At 46.6% G+C, this 20,379-nt stretch overlaps 6 non-coding genes and 4 pseudogenes across 6 annotated transcripts; all 10 read right to left on the bottom strand.

The window, feature by feature from the left end:
• Positions 1-40: 40 nt before the first annotated feature.
• Positions 41-234, bottom strand: LOC142500122 (U2 spliceosomal RNA). The gene has a single exon (XR_012802819.1). It is a non-coding gene; the product is annotated as a U2 spliceosomal RNA (small nuclear RNA).
• A 3,092-nt stretch (positions 235-3,326) lies between these two features.
• LOC142500451 (U2 spliceosomal RNA) lies at positions 3,327-3,517 on the bottom strand. Its single transcript, XR_012803008.1, has one exon. It is a non-coding gene; the product is annotated as a U2 spliceosomal RNA (small nuclear RNA).
• An 823-nt stretch (positions 3,518-4,340) lies between these two features.
• LOC142500836 (U2 spliceosomal RNA) lies at positions 4,341-4,511 on the bottom strand (annotated as a pseudogene).
• A 2,779-nt stretch (positions 4,512-7,290) lies between these two features.
• Positions 7,291-7,481, bottom strand: LOC142500450 (U2 spliceosomal RNA). The gene has a single exon (XR_012803007.1). It is a non-coding gene; the product is annotated as a U2 spliceosomal RNA (small nuclear RNA).
• Positions 7,482-8,304: 823 nt separating this feature from the next.
• On the bottom strand, positions 8,305-8,505 carry LOC142500243 (U2 spliceosomal RNA; annotated as a pseudogene).
• A 2,970-nt stretch (positions 8,506-11,475) lies between these two features.
• On the bottom strand, positions 11,476-11,666 carry LOC142500449 (U2 spliceosomal RNA). Its single transcript, XR_012803006.1, has one exon. It is a non-coding gene; the product is annotated as a U2 spliceosomal RNA (small nuclear RNA).
• An 823-nt stretch (positions 11,667-12,489) lies between these two features.
• Positions 12,490-12,700, bottom strand: LOC142500278 (U2 spliceosomal RNA; annotated as a pseudogene).
• Positions 12,701-16,006: 3,306 nt separating this feature from the next.
• Positions 16,007-16,197, bottom strand: LOC142500298 (U2 spliceosomal RNA). The gene has a single exon (XR_012802895.1). It is a non-coding gene; the product is annotated as a U2 spliceosomal RNA (small nuclear RNA).
• A 1,307-nt stretch (positions 16,198-17,504) lies between these two features.
• On the bottom strand, positions 17,505-17,695 carry LOC142500448 (U2 spliceosomal RNA). The gene has a single exon (XR_012803005.1). It is a non-coding gene; the product is annotated as a U2 spliceosomal RNA (small nuclear RNA).
• Positions 17,696-18,518: 823 nt separating this feature from the next.
• On the bottom strand, positions 18,519-18,693 carry LOC142500070 (U2 spliceosomal RNA; annotated as a pseudogene).
• Between the last annotated feature and the right edge of the window lie 1,686 nt (positions 18,694-20,379).

Raw genomic sequence — 20,379 nt, 5'->3', positions numbered from 1 at the left:
ATTTGTTTCTATTTTTTGATACAAGCCAAATATCCCCAAAGGGAAGTGCACCGGTCCTGGAGGTACTGCAATACCAGGTCAATGCGTGGAGTGGACAGAGCAAGCTCTTCTTCCATCTCCCTGTTCTAAAAATCCATTTAATATATGGTCCCCAGATAGGGGACGTATCAGATATTAAACTGATAAGAACAGATTTTTTTTTTTTTTTTTTTTATTTGCATATTTGAAAAATATACAATTTGACATTTTTGTTTTACATTTTCTTTTTGAACAAAAATTATATAATAAAAATTATTTCTTTCATAACTTTCCAAAAGAAATTCTCAATTACTTCATACAAGAAAATTCAAAATACATTCTAATTTCCAAAAACTTCTCCCATATATTTACCGAACCCATATAATTCTATTTACATCCTTTCTATTTCATTTATATTTCTATTTTTACCCTTACTTTCCCAAGAAATACATTCTACTCATCCCACTTTCCTTCTACTTTTCCATCACATATTATTTTTATATTCTTTCATTACATTTTCTTTTCCTTTTTCTTCTTAATTTCTTTACATAATATCATACCTCTACTTCTTTATTAAACCTCCTTTCTTTACTTTTGCTTATTTTCTCTGCTTATTTCTTAACATTACTAAAATTTCCCACATTCCTCCTCTTTAGTTTTTCCAAACCATCCCATATATATTACATTTTTCATAATTTCCAAACAAACAAATAACACTATTACATTTTGTTACTTCACAACACATTCCCATTTTTCTCTACTTTTCCATACCCCACTAATCCAAAAAAACTTCAAAATCCATAACAACCGTTTCATTCCATATATGCAATTTTCCCTTCCATTATTTTAAACAAAACCCCATCTTTTCCCTTTAAACCTCTCTATCCTTCCTCTTAGATTTTGCACGCCAAGCTAGAAATAAATCACCTAGAACTTCTCTTACTTTATCTTCTCCTCTTCCTATCCCCTGATGAGCCTTAACCCATGCTTCAGCATCCTCTCTTTCCTTTTGAAACATTTCTATCATTTTTTTCAGTTTCTCCTTAAAAGGCCTCGTATCTTCTGATTCCACAACAGGTCCCAATGGGTCTAACTTGCTTCTCCAATCATTTTGCTCCCAGAACTCTAACTTTTCCTCCCCATTCCCTTCGTCACTACCTTCCATTTCCTCCCCAGACACACTTTCTTCCTCCTCCTCCTCCTCCTCCAACACACTCTCTTCCTCTTCCTCTGCCCTATACTCATTACTACTATCCTCCTTCTCCTCCCCACTATCCTGTCCACTACTCTCAGACTCACTTTCTACCTTCTGCACACTAATTTCCTCCTCCCCCATACTGTCACCCTTCCCTTCATCCATACTGTCCCCCTTTCCTTTATCTTCTTCGTCTACATCACTAAACTGTCTTCCCCTATCCCCCTTCTTCTCCCTTTGCTGACACTGTTCCTCCTCCAAAACATCCCCACCCCCCAAATCCAAATCTTTCTTTGTCTGACTCCTCGGATTTAACTCAGTCTTTTTTGTCCTTTGCACACAGGTTCTTTCCTGGCACTGATGCGCCAAATGTCCAGTAATTCCACAAATAAAACATCTCTTCGGCACTCTACATTCTGCTACAATATGTCCTTCCCTCGCACAATTGCGGCATATCACTCCCAAAGGCTGCCCTGGATACCTCAGGAAGCCCTTGTTAGTCCCGAAACAAAAACTGGCAGGGGGGTGCATCACGCCCCCTGTACTCCCCTCATTTAGTCTGAAACGTACTCTATACGATCTCTCTCCATTGAATATTCCGTATGAGTTTTTCCTTTTCACACCACCACCCACCACATAACAAAAACTTCTCAAAAAAGTCTCAATTTCTTCTTCCTTCACAAAAGCATTGAAAACATGTACCATCATGGTGCATTCTCCTAGCAAAAAGCTCGGTACAGCTCGGATACCCATCCTCTTCAAGTCGCTTACTCTCTCCTTACATCTCACGTAAGCTCTTGCACATTCCTCTTCTTCAATAAATGATACGTCGTAATAGCCCTGGCGCCGGAACGCCTGCAGGCAGACGACCTCCACGATGTTCACCTCCAGCATCGCCCTCAAGACATCCTCCACGATGACGCTGAGTCTCACACGCCATCTCTCCGACTCTGCCACCAGAAACCTGATGGTATTCTTTATGCAGGTCTCACTCTCCATCTTCCTCATCTTCCGTCAATCCGTCAAAACCGGCCGTCCAGGATTAGGTGCGGCGCCCCTAAAGCAGCATGAGGGTTTAGTTCCTGGGGAACGATCCCTCAAGGCCAAGGCGCCGGCCCCTCTCCTTCTCTCTCTCCTGATCGCCTCCCGTGCTCGAGTTAGCGTGACTCCCTCATAGCAGCATGGGTCTTAAGCTCCCCAGGAAGCGATGACCCAAGGCCAAGGAGTCACAGACTCAGCGCAACCTCTCAGCCCAGACACTTGATCTGAGCCAAAAGGCCGAGAAGCGATAACCAGAAATGGGCCCCCGCCTGAGCGCCGCCCGACGGCCAGGGGCGCTACGCTTTAGGGAGAAGGGCAGAGGGAGCCGCTGGCTGCCCGCTCGCCTCCTCCCCCAGCAGGCCTGCCTCCAGTCCCTCCGCTCCTCCCGACACAGCCCCGGGGAGTCTATGCAGCAGCGGCGGCGACGACGACGACGGATGCAAAAGCCAAAGACTTTCTATGGAGTAAAGAAAAGCAGCCGCACACACTGCTGGGGGGCCCGCATGGCCAGCAAACAGCCAAAAAGGCACATGCTTCCAGTTCTTTTTCCGGCACCAGGCTTCGTCTGCTTATTTGCATAGGAACCGCCCACTTTTTCTCTGCTAGCCGACTCGTCCGGGCTGCCATGAAACTCAGGCAGCAAGCATGCAAGCAGCCAGTGGCTGGGCTTTTCAGTTCAGGTCATTTCAGCCAGCCAGCCATTGTGACAAGAAGCCAGCAAGTCAAGGCATTTGCTGCTTGCTGCTTGCTGCTTGCTGCTGCAGTGTTTGCTATGCAGGCTATTTGGATACAGCTTCAACAGGAGTTTCTTAGGCATCTGCTCGTTCGGACTGAATTAGGCTAGGCAGCAGGCGGCACTCCTGCTCCATGCGAGGAGGAGCTGAAAAGAAAAGAAAGTAAGAAGCCACGCAAAAGAGCAAACAAGACACAGCAAAAAGAAGGAGGCTTTATTTTGTCGTCATTTCATCTTCTTCTTTCTTTGCAAAAGAAAGAGCCAAAAATGCATGTTTGTTTTTTTTCTGTCAGACAGTCATTTGTTTCTATTTTTTGATACAAGCCAAATATCCCCAAAGGGAAGTGCACCGGTCCTGGAGGTACTGCAATACCAGGTCAATGCGTGGAGTGGACAGAGCAAGCTCTTCTTCCATCTCCCTGTTCTAAAAATCCATTTAATATATGGTCCCCAGATAGGGGACGTATCAGATATTAAACTGATAAGAACAGATACTACACTTGATCTTAGCCAAAAGGCCGAGAAGCGATAACCAGAAATGGGCCCCCGCCTGAGCGCCGCCCGACGGCCAGGGGCGCTACGCTTTAGGGAGAAGGGCAGAGGGAGCCGCTGGCTGCCCGCTCGCCTCCTCCCCCAGCAGGCCTGCCTCCAGTCCCTCCGCTCCTCCCGACACAGCCCCGGGGAGTCTATGCAGCAGCGGCGGCGACGACGACGACGGATGCAAAAGCCAAAGACTTTCTATGGAGTAAAGAAAAGCAGCCGCACACACTGCTGGGGGGCCCGCATGGCCAGCAAACAGCCAAAAAGGCACATGCTTCCAGTTCTTTTTCCGGCACCAGGCTTCGTCTGCTTATTTGCATAGGAACCGCCCACTTTTTCTCTGCTAGCCGACTCGTCCGGGCTGCCATGAAACTCAGGCAGCAAGCATGCAAGCAGCCAGTGGCTGGGCTTTTCAGTTCAGGTCATTTCAGCCAGCCAGCCATTGTGACAAGAAGCCAGCAAGTCAAGGCATTTGCTGCTTGCTGCTTGCTGCTTGCTGCTGCAGTGTTTGCTATGCAGGCTATTTGGATACAGCTTCAACAGGAGTTTCTTAGGCATCTGCTCGTTCGGACTGAATTAGGCTAGGCAGCAGGCGGCACTCCTGCTCCATGCGAGGAGGAGCTGAAAAGAAAAGAAAGTAAGAAGCCACGCAAAAGAGCAAACAAGACACAGCAAAAAGAAGGAGGCTTTATTTTGTCGTCATTTCATCTTCTTCTTTCTTTGCAAAAGAAAGAGCCAAAAATGCATGTTTGTTTTTTTTCTGTCAGACAGTCATTTGTTTCTATTTTTTGATACAAGCCAAATATCCCCAAAGGGAAGTGCACCGGTCCTGGAGGTACTGCAATACCAGGTCAATGCGTGGAGTGGACAGAGCAAGCTCTTCTTCCATCTCCCTGTTCTAAAAATCCATTTAATATATGGTCCCCAGATAGGGGACGTATCAGATATTAAACTGATAAGAACAGATTTTTGTTTTAAAGTTGTTTATTTGTGCATAATTTATTTTACAACATTTAAAACTTTTCAAAACATATAACATTTTAGAATATATCTCTTCTAAAATAGAAAACATATCAACGTAAACTCCATCATTTTATGTTCTACACCATTCAAAATTTTAAACATTTCTATACATCTCTCTTTTTCCGAATACTAATTGAGGACCCTGGTTTTATTTTCAAACCTGCTTCAACTGAACTTATATTTTTCTCTATCAGTTCTAAATTTGAATTCTCGTTTGCATTATCCCAAACTAGTAAAAGTCTTTGGAGTTCTCCTCTGTTGTTTATCTCCTGTTCTTTCTCTCTTGCTTTCTTCTTTTCCAAAAAAAGTCTTTCCCTTTCAGCTATTTCCCTAGCTGTATCTTCTTCTCCACTCGTTCTGCTTACTTTCCTCTGTACTTTCCCTTTCCCCTGCATTTGATCACTTCCCTGACTTTTTTGTGAGGATGAACTATCACTCTCACTACCCTTCTGTTCCATACTTCCCCTTTTGCTGGGGCCTGCTTCCGTACCTGCCTCAATTTCTGCTTTCTTTTTACTCTCCTTTTGCCTGCGTTTTAAGGCTTTCTTTTCTGAACCTCCGACCTCCATCTCTTCCTCCTGTATTGTACTCTTTTCCTCTTGTCCTTTCCCCGTCTCTAAAACTCTCACAGCTTCTTGTATTGCCTCTAAACCTCTGTATCCCTCTTCCCCTTCTGTCCAGTGGGGACAAAACTTATCCCCCAAATCTTCCTGAGAGCTTTCCGTTGGACTAACAACTTCTAGAGCCTCATACACTTCAATTTTCCCTTCCAAGCTTTGACTTTGCTCACCCTCCACCCTCTCTGATTCTTTCCTTTCCATTGAGCCCTGTACCCCCTGCCTTTGAGAAGGAAGGTCTGTTTGCATAAACTCTGGGGTTTCTCCCACCTCAATCACCTCTTCCTTTTTATGCTGGGTCTCCCCCTCACCGCTTAGCTCAAACTCTTGCACAATTTCACATGTTTTTGCCGGCGCCCCCCCTCCTTCACCAAAGTCTTTTACAGTCTCTCGAGCCTCCTCTTCTCTGCTGGCTCTTGCCATATGGGCGTAAGTTCTTTTCGGACATTGCCGCGCCAAATGCCCCCTCACACCACAAATATCGCATTTCTTAGGCACCGTACACATGGCGGCGCCATGCCCCTCCTCCCCACAATTCCGGCACACCATTTCTTTCTTCTCACACCTTTCTTTGGTATGCCCAAATAAATGGCACTTCCTGCAAAACAGGGGTTGTCCAGGATAGTTCAAAAAACCCCTGTTGCCACCAATGCTGAAACTGGCTGGGGGGTGCATCACTCCCCCTATACGTCCCGGATCCTCTTTAAAATGAACCAGGAAACGTCTTTTGCCATTAAAAGTTCCGTAGAAATTCTTCACTTCCTCACCCCCTTTAACCGTCGTGCAGTATCTCTTCAGAAAATCCGCGATGTCCTCCTTCTGCACAAAGGGGTTGAACATATGGACCGTGACTGGCCTCTCTCCCAGCGTAAAACAAGGAATCACTTTGATCCCCACCATTGCTGAATGTTTTTCCTTCTCTCTGCTCCTTTCATAAGCGTTCCAGCAGTCGGCTTCTGATCTGAACGTCACATCAAAGATCCCTTGGTTCGGGAAATCCTGCAGGCAGTATACGTCTCTGATGTCCATCTTCCATAAATCCGTCACCACCATCTCCACGATGTACTTCAGGCGAACTCGGTCTCGCACGGCCTCCTCGACTAGGAGCCGGATCGTATTCTTTACAGCCATCCATGCTGCCATCGTCCTTCTTTGGTCAGCTCTGGTGCGGCACCCCTATAGCAGCATGCAGCTTTAGCTCTTTCGAGCGATGCTGCAAGGCCGAGGTGCCGGACCGTCGCCTTCCCGTTGGACCTCCTGACCCAGACACTTGATCTGAGCCAAAAGGCCGAGAAGCGATAACCAGAAATGGGCCCCCGCCTGAGCGCCGCCCGACGGCCAGGGGCGCTACGCTTTAGGGAGAAGGGCAGAGGGAGCCGCTGGCTGCCCGCTCGCCTCCTCCCCCAGCAGGCCTGCCTCCAGTCCCTCCGCTCCTCCCGACACAGCCCCGGGGAGTCTATGCAGCAGCGGCGGCGACGACGACGACGGATGCAAAAGCCAAAGACTTTCTATGGAGTAAAGAAAAGCAGCCGCACACACTGCTGGGGGGCCCGCATGGCCAGCAAACAGCCAAAAAGGCACATGCTTCCAGTTCTTTTTCCGGCACCAGGCTTCGTCTGCTTATTTGCATAGGAACCGCCCACTTTTTCTCTGCTAGCCGACTCGTCCGGGCTGCCATGAAACTCAGGCAGCAAGCATGCAAGCAGCCAGTGGCTGGGCTTTTCAGTTCAGGTCATTTCAGCCAGCCAGCCATTGTGACAAGAAGCCAGCAAGTCAAGGCATTTGCTGCTTGCTGCTTGCTGCTTGCTGCTGCAGTGTTTGCTATGCAGGCTATTTGGATACAGCTTCAACAGGAGTTTCTTAGGCATCTGCTCGTTCGGACTGAATTAGGCTAGGCAGCAGGCGGCACTCCTGCTCCATGCGAGGAGGAGCTGAAAAGAAAAGAAAGTAAGAAGCCACGCAAAAGAGCAAACAAGACACAGCAAAAAGAAGGAGGCTTTATTTTGTCGTCATTTCATCTTCTTCTTTCTTTGCAAAAGAAAGAGCCAAAAATGCATGTTTGTTTTTTTTCTGTCAGACAGTCATTTGTTTCTATTTTTTGATACAAGCCAAATATCCCCAAAGGGAAGTGCACCGGTCCTGGAGGTACTGCAATACCAGGTCAATGCGTGGAGTGGACAGAGCAAGCTCTTCTTCCATCTCCCTGTTCTAAAAATCCATTTAATATATGGTCCCCAGATAGGGGACGTATCAGATATTAAACTGATAAGAACAGATACTACACTTGATCTTAGCCAAAAGGCCGAGAAGCGATAACCAGAAATGGGCCCCCGCCTGAGCGCCGCCCGACGGCCAGGGGCGCTACGCTTTAGGGAGAAGGGCAGAGGGAGCCGCTGGCTGCCCGCTCGCCTCCTCCCCCAGCAGGCCTGCCTCCAGTCCCTCCGCTCCTCCCGACACAGCCCCGGGGAGTCTATGCAGCAGCGGCGGCGACGACGACGACGGATGCAAAAGCCAAAGACTTTCTATGGAGTAAAGAAAAGCAGCCGCACACACTGCTGGGGGGCCCGCATGGCCAGCAAACAGCCAAAAAGGCACATGCTTCCAGTTCTTTTTCCGGCACCAGGCTTCGTCTGCTTATTTGCATAGGAACCGCCCACTTTTTCTCTGCTAGCCGACTCGTCCGGGCTGCCATGAAACTCAGGCAGCAAGCATGCAAGCAGCCAGTGGCTGGGCTTTTCAGTTCAGGTCATTTCAGCCAGCCAGCCATTGTGACAAGAAGCCAGCAAGTCAAGGCATTTGCTGCTTGCTGCTTGCTGCTTGCTGCTGCAGTGTTTGCTATGCAGGCTATTTGGATACAGCTTCAACAGGAGTTTCTTAGGCATCTGCTCGTTCGGACTGAATTAGGCTAGGCAGCAGGCGGCACTCCTGCTCCATGCGAGGAGGAGCTGAAAAGAAAAGAAAGTAAGAAGCCACGCAAAAGAGCAAACAAGACACAGCAAAAAGAAGGAGGCTTTATTTTGTCGTCATTTCATCTTCTTCTTTCTTTGCAAAAGAAAGAGCCAAAAATGCATGTTTGTTTTTTTTCTGTCAGACAGTCATTTGTTTCTATTTTTTGATACAAGCCAAATATCCCCAAAGGGAAGTGCACCGGTCCTGGAGGTACTGCAATACCAGGTCAATGCGTGGAGTGGACAGAGCAAGCTCTTCTTCCATCTCCCTGTTCTAAAAATCCATTTAATATATGGTCCCCAGATAGGGGACGTATCAGATATTAAACTGATAAGAACAGATTTTTTTTTTTTTTTTTTTGTTTTATTTGTGTTTATTAACACAGAGATAAATTAACAACATTTGAATGTTTTTTCAAACTTCAATACAAATAATACATTTTATACAAGCAAACAACTTAACACTTTCCGAAAATACCTTCATAATTCCTACTACCAAAATTATCTCGGTTACTTCACCAAACCCTTCACACTTTACAAAAAACAAAATTTACATACCCATCAGATAAAAAAAAACTTTTCAACCACTACTACATTTTACAAAAAAAACACCCACATTATTCATTACAACAACACACAATCAAACATTCTTCAATACAAATAATACATTTCATACAAAAAACTTTACACTTTTCCGAAAATACTTTCATAATTCCCAATACAAAAATTAACCCACACATTCCCCCACATAAACTCAAATCATTACCACTTTTGTGTCTTCATCCACATAAATCCACATTTTTCAAAACATATCACACTTGACATAACCTATATTTACATTCGGTAATCAACAAGAATCAAGCCCACTCACTGACCTCTAACATATAAAAACCAAACATATTTATACATTAATTCACTTTTCATATCAGTATATTTTTTTCCCTTCTATCAATCTACTCCCTAAGATTACAGATACTCATACTTTTCCCCGTTTCTTTAAGAACCCCATCATGTGCATAATTATAATTCATCCATAAACGTTCTATATACATCCTTTATGGCCTCCTCTAACTGCTCTTTACTACAAATAATAGCCCAAATGTTTGCCATTCTTATTTGATCCTGGAACACCTCTTTTATCTTTTCCTCCTCATTCCCCTCGTCACTACCTTCCATTTCCTCCCCCTTTACCTCCACAGACACCCTCTCTTCCTCTTCCACAGCCACACTCTCTTCCTCCTCCACAGACACACTCTCTTCCTCCTTCACAGACACACTCTCTTCCTCCTCTACCGGTACTCTCTCTTCCTCCTCCTCCTCCATCGACACACTCTCTTCCTCTCCTAACTCATTCTCCTTCCCACTATCCTGCCCACAGTTCTCCAACAGCTCCCTTTCCTCCTCCTGAACACTGATTTCTTCCTCCCCCACACTGTCCCCCTTTCCTTCATCTTTACCTACATCAAAACCTAAAGAATGATTTTCTATTCTTTGCTGACACTGTTCTATCCTCATTTTTTCAGATCTTGCTTTCTTATCCTCTTCTATAACTTTCGCCACTTTTTCCCATCTGCACGTTTTCATCCCTCGTGCATAAGTCTTTTTGTGGCACTGACGTGCCAAATGTCCCGTAACACCACAATTGTCACATCTCTTTGGAGCGCTACAAAGCGCTGCGACATGTCCTTCCTCGTTGCAATTACGGCATATTCTCCCCTTAGGCCTCCCTGGATACCTCAGGAAGCCTTTGTTTACTCCAATGCAGAAATTGTCCGGGGGGTGCATCACTCCCCCTCCATTCTCAAAATCCAGCCTGAAACGTACAGTAAACAGTCTTTCTCCATTGAAAATTCCATACATATTTCTTTGTCTCTCACCACCACCCACCACAGAACAAAACCTCTCCAAGAACGACACGATTTCCTCCTTCTCCACAAAGGCATTGTACATGTGTACACGCACTAGGCGCTCCTCTAGCAGAAAGCTAGGTACTGCCTGTATTCCCATCTTTTCCAGATCCTCTCTTTTCTTTTTGCAAGCCTCATACGCATTGCCGCACTCCATCTCTTCTCCGAATGACACATCATAAATCCCCTTCCTTGGGAACGCCTGCAAGCAGAAAATGTTGCCGATATCCACTTCCAGCAAATCTCTTAGGACATCCTCCACGATGGTTTGGAGTCCCACACGCCATCTCTCAGCCTCCACCACCAGGAGTCTGATGGTGTTTCGTCCAGAACTTCCAGCCTCCATCTTTATCTCCTCTCCATCAAAACCGGCCGTCCAGGGTCAGGTGCGGCGCCCCTATAGCAGCATGAGGGTTTAGTTCCTGGGGAACGATCCCTCAAGGCCAAGGCGCCGGCCCCTCTCCTTCTCTCTCTCCTGATCGCCTCCCGTGCTCGAGTTAGCGTGACTCCCTCATAGCAGCATGGGTCTTAAGCTCCCCAGGAAGCGATGACCCAAGGCCAAGGAGTCACAGACTCAGCGCAACCTCTCAGCCCAGACACTTGATCTGAGCCAAAAGGCCGAGAAGCGATAACCAGAAATGGGCCCCCGCCTGAGCGCCGCCCGACGGCCAGGGGCGCTACGCTTTAGGGAGAAGGGCAGAGGGAGCCGCTGGCTGCCCGCTCGCCTCCTCCCCCAGCAGGCCTGCCTCCAGTCCCTCCGCTCCTCCCGACACAGCCCCGGGGAGTCTATGCAGCAGCGGCGGCGACGACGACGACGGATGCAAAAGCCAAAGACTTTCTATGGAGTAAAGAAAAGCAGCCGCACACACTGCTGGGGGGCCCGCATGGCCAGCAAACAGCCAAAAAGGCACATGCTTCCAGTTCTTTTTCCGGCACCAGGCTTCGTCTGCTTATTTGCATAGGAACCGCCCACTTTTTCTCTGCTAGCCGACTCGTCCGGGCTGCCATGAAACTCAGGCAGCAAGCATGCAAGCAGCCAGTGGCTGGGCTTTTCAGTTCAGGTCATTTCAGCCAGCCAGCCATTGTGACAAGAAGCCAGCAAGTCAAGGCATTTGCTGCTTGCTGCTTGCTGCTTGCTGCTGCAGTGTTTGCTATGCAGGCTATTTGGATACAGCTTCAACAGGAGTTTCTTAGGCATCTGCTCGTTCGGACTGAATTAGGCTAGGCAGCAGGCGGCACTCCTGCTCCATGCGAGGAGGAGCTGAAAAGAAAAGAAAGTAAGAAGCCACGCAAAAGAGCAAACAAGACACAGCAAAAAGAAGGAGGCTTTATTTTGTCGTCATTTCATCTTCTTCTTTCTTTGCAAAAGAAAGAGCCAAAAATGCATGTTTGTTTTTTTTCTGTCAGACAGTCATTTGTTTCTATTTTTTGATACAAGCCAAATATCCCCAAAGGGAAGTGCACCGGTCCTGGAGGTACTGCAATACCAGGTCAATGCGTGGAGTGGACAGAGCAAGCTCTTCTTCCATCTCCCTGTTCTAAAAATCCATTTAATATATGGTCCCCAGATAGGGGACGTATCAGATATTAAACTGATAAGAACAGATACTACACTTGATCTTAGCCAAAAGGCCGAGAAGCGATAACCAGAAATGGGCCCCCGCCTGAGCGCCGCCCGACGGCCAGGGGCGCTACGCTTTAGGGAGAAGGGCAGAGGGAGCCGCTGGCTGCCCGCTCGCCTCCTCCCCCAGCAGGCCTGCCTCCAGTCCCTCCGCTCCTCCCGACACAGCCCCGGGGAGTCTATGCAGCAGCGGCGGCGACGACGACGACGGATGCAAAAGCCAAAGACTTTCTATGGAGTAAAGAAAAGCAGCCGCACACACTGCTGGGGGGCCCGCATGGCCAGCAAACAGCCAAAAAGGCACATGCTTCCAGTTCTTTTTCCGGCACCAGGCTTCGTCTGCTTATTTGCATAGGAACCGCCCACTTTTTCTCTGCTAGCCGACTCGTCCGGGCTGCCATGAAACTCAGGCAGCAAGCATGCAAGCAGCCAGTGGCTGGGCTTTTCAGTTCAGGTCATTTCAGCCAGCCAGCCATTGTGACAAGAAGCCAGCAAGTCAAGGCATTTGCTGCTTGCTGCTTGCTGCTTGCTGCTGCAGTGTTTGCTATGCAGGCTATTTGGATACAGCTTCAACAGGAGTTTCTTAGGCATCTGCTCGTTCGGACTGAATTAGGCTAGGCAGCAGGCGGCACTCCTGCTCCATGCGAGGAGGAGCTGAAAAGAAAAGAAAGTAAGAAGCCACGCAAAAGAGCAAACAAGACACAGCAAAAAGAAGGAGGCTTTATTTTGTCGTCATTTCATCTTCTTCTTTCTTTGCAAAAGAAAGAGCCAAAAATGCATGTTTGTTTTTTTTCTGTCAGACAGTCATTTGTTTCTATTTTTTGATACAAGCCAAATATCCCCAAAGGGAAGTGCACCGGTCCTGGAGGTACTGCAATACCAGGTCAATGCGTGGAGTGGACAGAGCAAGCTCTTCTTCCATCTCCCTGTTCTAAAAATCCATTTAATATATGGTCCCCAGATAGGGGACGTATCAGATATTAAACTGATAAGAACAGATTTTTTTTTTTTTTTTTTTTTTTTTTTTTGTTTTATTTGTGTTTATTAACACAGAGATAAATTAACAACATTTGAATGTTTTTTCAAACTTCAATACAAATAATACATTTTATACAAGCAAACAACTTAACACTTTCCGAAAATACCTTCATAATTCCTACTACCAAAATTATCTCGGTTACTTCACCAAACCCTTCACACTTTACAAAAAACAAAATTTACATACCCATCAGATAAAAAAAACTTTTCAACCACTACTACATTTTACAAAAAAACCACCCACATTATTCATTACAACAAACTCTATTGCAATATTTTGCTAACATTCTTCTATTTCAAAAACCAAACCTATTTATACATTAATTCACTTTTCATGTGCACAATTTTACATTCTATTCCCTCAGATAACAAATCCTCCTACTTCTTTTTATCCTCTTGTTCATACTGTTTCCACTTAAACATTCCCATTTTCCTCTCTATATTTCAACACACTTCTTCAAAATACATTCTAATCAGACCTTCACATTTCTTCCTCCCCATTTACAATCCCCCCCCAACTCCAAAACTTCTTCCATCTCTTCCCCTGAGAAAACTCTCCCCTTTGCCTAACCTAATTACCATTTATACACTCGTATAATACTTTCTTAACATCTTTTTTCTACTACTAATCTGCTTTATAAAAAAAATGACAATATACATCCTCTATTGCATTTCTCAATTGCTTTTCACTACAAATATAAACCCATAACTCTGCCTGTCCTAATGCCTGCTGAAACACCTTTTCAATTCTTCCCCTTTTTTCCTCAAAAGGCACCCTTTCCCAATCTCCCTTACTCTCCTCATCCTCTTGGCTTCCACTGTATTCTACACTCTCTTCCTCCTCCACCAACACACTCTCTTCCTCCTTCACAGACACACTCTCCTCCTCCTCCACCGACACACTCTCTTCCTCCTCCTCCTCCACCGACACACTCTCTTCCTCTCCCACCTCATTCTCCTTCCCCCTTTCCTGCCCACCCTCCTCCCCATTCTCTTGTATACCATCCTCAGTCTCACTCTCTACCTCCTGCACACTGATAACTTCAACTTTTACATTTAAGTGCTTGTCCCCCAACTCTCCTTTCCCAGGAACACTCTCTGACGAAACCGGCGCTACACATGACTTTCCTAACCCCTCCTCCTTCACGCTTCCCTCTTCATTTCCCTTTCCATCCTCACTAACATACCCTCTATCCTGTCCATTACCCTCACACTCACTCTTACTTACACCTAACAGTTCTTCCACCTCTTCACTATTTTGCTGACTCTGTTCTTTCCTAGAAACTCTTTCTTGTCGTTTCAAACTTCCCTCCTCCTCCTCCTCCACACTGTCCTTCTCTCTTTCTCCCATATCTGTCTGTTCACACAAATCAAAACACATTTCAGAGTCACTCAATTGTTCATATGAACTCCCAAAAGTCTTTAGTATCTTCAACTCGGCTCTCTCAGGGCATTTCTTCGCCAAATGTCCGTATTCTCCACATAAATCACATCTTTTCTGGTCTGTACATTTAGCTGCAACATGTCCCTTCTTGCTACAATTGCGGCATATCAAACCATAAGGCTGTCCGGGGTAACACAGAACACCCCTATCTCTGCCAATGCAAAAGTTCGCCGGGGGGTGCATGACTCCCCCTACACACTTTGGGTCTGGCCTAAACCGGACCCAGAAACGTCTCTTCCCATTGAACATTCCAAAACAGTTCTTCAATTCACCACCATCTCTGACCATTAGACAGTATCGACTCAAAAAGCACCCAATGTCCTCCTTCTTCGCATATACATTGTACATCTGCACAATTACTGGTCTCTCCTCTTGCAAAAATCTGGGCAAAACTTCAATTCCCAGCATCCTCAGGTCACTTGCAACTGCCTTGCATCTCTCGAAAGCCGTCCAGCAGAACTCCTCCTCCGCAAAAGTCAGGTCAAAGACTCCCTGCTTTGGGAACTCCTGCAGACAATAAATTTCTCCATCATCCACACCAAGTAGCTTTCTCACGACCTCCTTCACGATATATCGTATGTCCACTCTGGCTCGCTTGGTCTCTTCCACCTGCAAACGAATGCAGTTCTTGGCATTTGCACCATCCGCCATCTTTATCCTCGTCTCCACAGGATCCGGTGCGTCGCCCCAATAGCTGCAGGAGGGTTAAGTCTTTTCAGGACGATCCCTCCAGGCCAAGGCGACGGCCCTTCACCATCTCTCTCTCTTCTCGTCCTCGTCCGCCAATCACGTCATTGGATCCGGAGCGGCACCCTTATAGCAGCAAGGGGGTTAAGTCTGTTAGGACGATCCCCCAAGGCCAAGGCGCCGGCCCTTCACCATCTCTCTCTCTCCTTGTCCGCTCCTGATCACCTCCCGCTGCCTGAGATGGCGCACCCCCCTAATAGCAGCATGAGTCTTAAGTCCCTTCCGGAACGATGACTCAAGGCCAAGGGGGTACAGTCTCAGCAACCTCTCAGCCCAGACACTTGATCTGAGCCAAAAGGCCGAGAAGCGATAACCAGAAATGGGCCCCCGCCTGAGCGCCGCCCGACGGCCAGGGGCGCTACGCTTTAGGGAGAAGGGCAGAGGGAGCCGCTGGCTGCCCGCTCGCCTCCTCCCCCAGCAGGCCTGCCTCCAGTCCCTCCGCTCCTCCCGACACAGCCCCGGGGAGTCTATGCAGCAGCGGCGGCGACGACGACGACGGATGCAAAAGCCAAAGACTTTCTATGGAGTAAAGAAAAGCAGCCGCACACACTGCTGGGGGGCCCGCATGGCCAGCAAACAGCCAAAAAGGCACATGCTTCCAGTTCTTTTTCCGGCACCAGGCTTCGTCTGCTTATTTGCATAGGAACCGCCCACTTTTTCTCTGCTAGCCGACTCGTCCGGGCTGCCATGAAACTCAGGCAGCAAGCATGCAAGCAGCCAGTGGCTGGGCTTTTCAGTTCAGGTCATTTCAGCCAGCCAGCCATTGTGACAAGAAGCCAGCAAGTCAAGGCATTTGCTGCTTGCTGCTTGCTGCTTGCTGCTGCAGTGTTTGCTATGCAGGCTATTTGGATACAGCTTCAACAGGAGTTTCTTAGGCATCTGCTCGTTCGGACTGAATTAGGCTAGGCAGCAGGCGGCACTCCTGCTCCATGCGAGGAGGAGCTGAAAAGAAAAGAAAGTAAGAAGCCACGCAAAAGAGCAAACAAGACACAGCAAAAAGAAGGAGGCTTTATTTTGTCGTCATTTCATCTTCTTCTTTCTTTGCAAAAGAAAGAGCCAAAAATGCATGTTTGTTTTTTTTCTGTCAGACAGTCATTTGTTTCTATTTTTTGATACAAGCCAAATATCCCCAAAGGGAAGTGCACCGGTCCTGGAGGTACTGCAATACCAGGTCAATGCGTGGAGTGGACAGAGCAAGCTCTTCTTCCATCTCCCTGTTCTAAAAATCCATTTAATATATGGTCCCCAGATAGGGGACGTATCAGATATTAAACTGATAAGAACAGATTTTTTTTTTTTTTTTTTTTTTTTCCTCCCGAGAGGGTCCACCCTCTCGCTCATCGGATCCCAGTCCACTTCAGTGGATAGGGAGCTTGCCCTTGGACTGTCCAACCGAAGTCAGACCCGCCCTTGGTGCCCAGTTTCCCTGGAGGTTTCAGCCCGAAAGCCTAGGTCTCCAGGGACATTGATGCCTTCCTCCGTTAGGATTCAGGACATCCGTCTCTTCCTCCCTCTGGCCCGAGGCCCGCAGGGGAGTTCACATCATATCCCCTCTTTCGAGGGTTGTGCGGGTGCACCCCAGCCCCGAAGGGCTGGTTGTTCGAATGCCATCCCCCCTTAGCCCGAAGGCTCAGGGGTTCTGTGGTCCTGGGCCTGGACACCACCTCTCAACTAGCTAGAGGGCCAAATGCTTGCCACAGACCTTTCCTACTGGAGCCCATGTAGGATAGTACTGCATTTGGTCATAGCTGTGCAGGTCGAGAGGAGCACTCATCTCGCTTGATCTTAGCCAAAAGGCCGAGAAGCGATAACCAGAAATGGGCCCCCGCCTGAGCGCCGCCCGACGGCCAGGGGCGCTACGCTTTAGGGAGAAGGGCAGAGGGAGCCGCTGGCTGCCCGCTCGCCTCCTCCCCCAGCAGGCCTGCCTCCAGTCCCTCCGCTCCTCCCGACACAGCCCCGGGGAGTCTATGCAGCAGCGGCGGCGACGACGACGACGGATGCAAAAGCCAAAGACTTTCTATGGAGTAAAGAAAAGCAGCCGCACACACTGCTGGGGGGCCCGCATGGCCAGCAAACAGCCAAAAAGGCACATGCTTCCAGTTCTTTTTCCGGCACCAGGCTTCGTCTGCTTATTTGCATAGGAACCGCCCACTTTTTCTCTGCTAGCCGACTCGTCCGGGCTGCCATGAAACTCAGGCAGCAAGCATGCAAGCAGCCAGTGGCTGGGCTTTTCAGTTCAGGTCATTTCAGCCAGCCAGCCATTGTGACAAGAAGCCAGCAAGTCAAGGCATTTGCTGCTTGCTGCTTGCTGCTTGCTGCTGCAGTGTTTGCTATGCAGGCTATTTGGATACAGCTTCAACAGGAGTTTCTTAGGCATCTGCTCGTTCGGACTGAATTAGGCTAGGCAGCAGGCGGCACTCCTGCTCCATGCGAGGAGGAGCTGAAAAGAAAAGAAAGTAAGAAGCCACGCAAAAGAGCAAACAAGACACAGCAAAAAGAAGGAGGCTTTATTTTGTCGTCATTTCATCTTCTTCTTTCTTTGCAAAAGAAAGAGCCAAAAATGCATGTTTGTTTTTTTTCTGTCAGACAGTCATTTGTTTCTATTTTTTGATACAAGCCAAATATCCCCAAAGGGAAGTGCACCGGTCCTGGAGGTACTGCAATACCAGGTCAATGCGTGGAGTGGACAGAGCAAGCTCTTCTTCCATCTCCCTGTTCTAAAAATCCATTTAATATATGGTCCCCAGATAGGGGACGTATCAGATATTAAACTGATAAGAACAGATACTACACTTGATCTTAGCCAAAAGGCCGAGAAGCGATAACCAGAAATGGGCCCCCGCCTGAGCGCCGCCCGACGGCCAGGGGCGCTACGCTTTAGGGAGAAGGGCAGAGGGAGCCGCTGGCTGCCCGCTCGCCTCCTCCCCCAGCAGGCCTGCCTCCAGTCCCTCCGCTCCTCCCGACACAGCCCCGGGGAGTCTATGCAGCAGCGGCGGCGACGACGACGACGGATGCAAAAGCCAAAGACTTTCTATGGAGTAAAGAAAAGCAGCCGCACACACTGCTGGGGGGCCCGCATGGCCAGCAAACAGCCAAAAAGGCACATGCTTCCAGTTCTTTTTCCGGCACCAGGCTTCGTCTGCTTATTTGCATAGGAACCGCCCACTTTTTCTCTGCTAGCCGACTCGTCCGGGCTGCCATGAAACTCAGGCAGCAAGCATGCAAGCAGCCAGTGGCTGGGCTTTTCAGTTCAGGTCATTTCAGCCAGCCAGCCATTGTGACAAGAAGCCAGCAAGTCAAGGCATTTGCTGCTTGCTGCTTGCTGCTTGCTGCTGCAGTGTTTGCTATGCAGGCTATTTGGATACAGCTTCAACAGGAGTTTCTTAGGCATCTGCTCGTTCGGACTGAATTAGGCTAGGCAGCAGGCGGCACTCCTGCTCCATGCGAGGAGGAGCTGAAAAGAAAAGAAAGTAAGAAGCCACGCAAAAGAGCAAACAAGACACAGCAAAAAGAAGGAGGCTTTATTTTGTCGTCATTTCATCTTCTTCTTTCTTTGCAAAAGAAAGAGCCAAAAATGCATGTTTGTTTTTTTTCTGTCAGACAGTCATTTGTTTCTATTTTTTGATACAAGCCAAATATCCCCAAAGGGAAGTGCACCGGTCCTGGAGGTACTGCAATACCAGGTCAATGCGTGGAGTGGACAGAGCAAGCTCTTCTTCCATCTCCCTGTTCTAAAAATCCATTTAATATATGGTCCCCAGATAGGGGACGTATCAGATATTAAACTGATAAGAACAGATTTTTTTTGTTTTAAATGATTTTTATTTACATCTTCTTAGTTTTACAATGTTACTTTTTGAAAAACCACAAACCAAAAAAAAAACACCAAAAAAATTACATCATACATCCATTGTAACATTCCATCTTTGTAATAAAAATTGTTCATATCTATAAATACGAATAACCTCCTATGCTTTTACTCCGCAGCTAAAGAGCTGCAGAGTGGAGCACAGGCCCACCTCTTCTCTCCCGTACTCCACATTAAGGACCCGTACATCGCACCTAGTGCTACTACTCAAATTTCCATTCTACTACTTCTTTTCCTTAATGTAAAAGCATATTTCCCATTCCTATATTTATCCTACATTCTACCCTATTCCATCCTTTTTTATCTATTTACATTTCACTTATACAACAATAGTATTCCACCTTTCTACTTGCCATATTTTTCTTGCCTCTTCTTCTCCTATCTCTCCCTGACTTCTTATATAATACCTGTACATATAACTCAAAGCTATTTTTATACAATCATTAACAGTCAATTCTTCTCTTTTTGACAAAGCTATATTTCTACATTTCCACAGTGCTTCTTTTATACAGCTAACCATCAGCCATATTTGCTTTTGGTGTCTGTCTGAGCTGCATGCCATCCTGCCATACAGAACCACTTCGTGGTCTACTCTCTTCAGACCCCCTATTTTTTTAATTAATGGTCCTGCTTGTTTCCATACTTTTAAAGAAAACGCACAATTCCAAAAAACATGTAACGGTGTTTCATCTCCCCCACATCTTTGTCTCGGACATTTAGCTCTTCCTACTAATCCCCTTCTATGCTGAAATTCCCTAGTCGTGAGGCAGTCCCGTGCTGCCTCCCACCCCAGATCTTTTTGACTATTCATTAATTTATAATAACTTAAATTTCCCCATACTTTTCTTGATTCTATATCATTTAAATTATAAATTCCAGTCATCACCTCCTTTTCTTGTAATATTCTTGTTAATTTCTTTTGATCTATTAAGAAACCTATTTCTATTTCTTTTAGCTCATATCTCCTTATTATTTTCTCTATTTGTACAAACACCGGTGCCTGTGTTATTAACATTGGTTTAGTATTATTTATTTCTACCCATTTATACCTTTTCAACAAAAAACCCAGAATATATCTAAGGAAACATCCAGTCATGCAACTCAGACGAGACTTCTTTATACAATACGAGAAAAATTTAATCTCCAAATACATCTTTACATCAGGAAAACCTTTCCCCCCATTCTTTTTTTGTTTCATCATTTCTTCCCTCCTTAACCTCTCCATTTTTGACCCCCATAGAAAATAAAAGATCTCTCTTACAACTTTCTTTAAGGAATTCCCTTCCGGCAAATATACCATTCCAACATGCAATAAAATGGGCAACAAAACCTGTTTTATCACCATTATCTTCCCTTCCAGTGTTAATTTCCTTAAGGACCATGTCAAAATTTTCTTTTTTATCTTCTCTCTTACCTCTTCCCAATTCTCTTCTCCCTTTAAATCATTTGAGAACCAGACTCCTAAGATTTTTAATTTTTCCTTCTGTAAAGGAATCTCTGCCTTTAATTGGTACTTCCACCTACCTATTACCATACCCTCTGATTTCTCCACATTAATTTTAAAGCCAGAAGCTTCACAAAACCACTTAATAATTCTTATTCCCCTATTTATTGATACTGGGTTTTCACATAACAACGT

Source organism: Ascaphus truei, chromosome 7 (assembly GCF_040206685.1).
Source record: "Ascaphus truei isolate aAscTru1 chromosome 7, aAscTru1.hap1, whole genome shotgun sequence".
Taxonomy (NCBI): Eukaryota; Metazoa; Chordata; class Amphibia; order Anura; family Ascaphidae; genus Ascaphus; species Ascaphus truei.
Note: the sequence above shows the minus strand (reverse complement) of the source record. Positions and strands in the feature narration are given on the sequence as shown.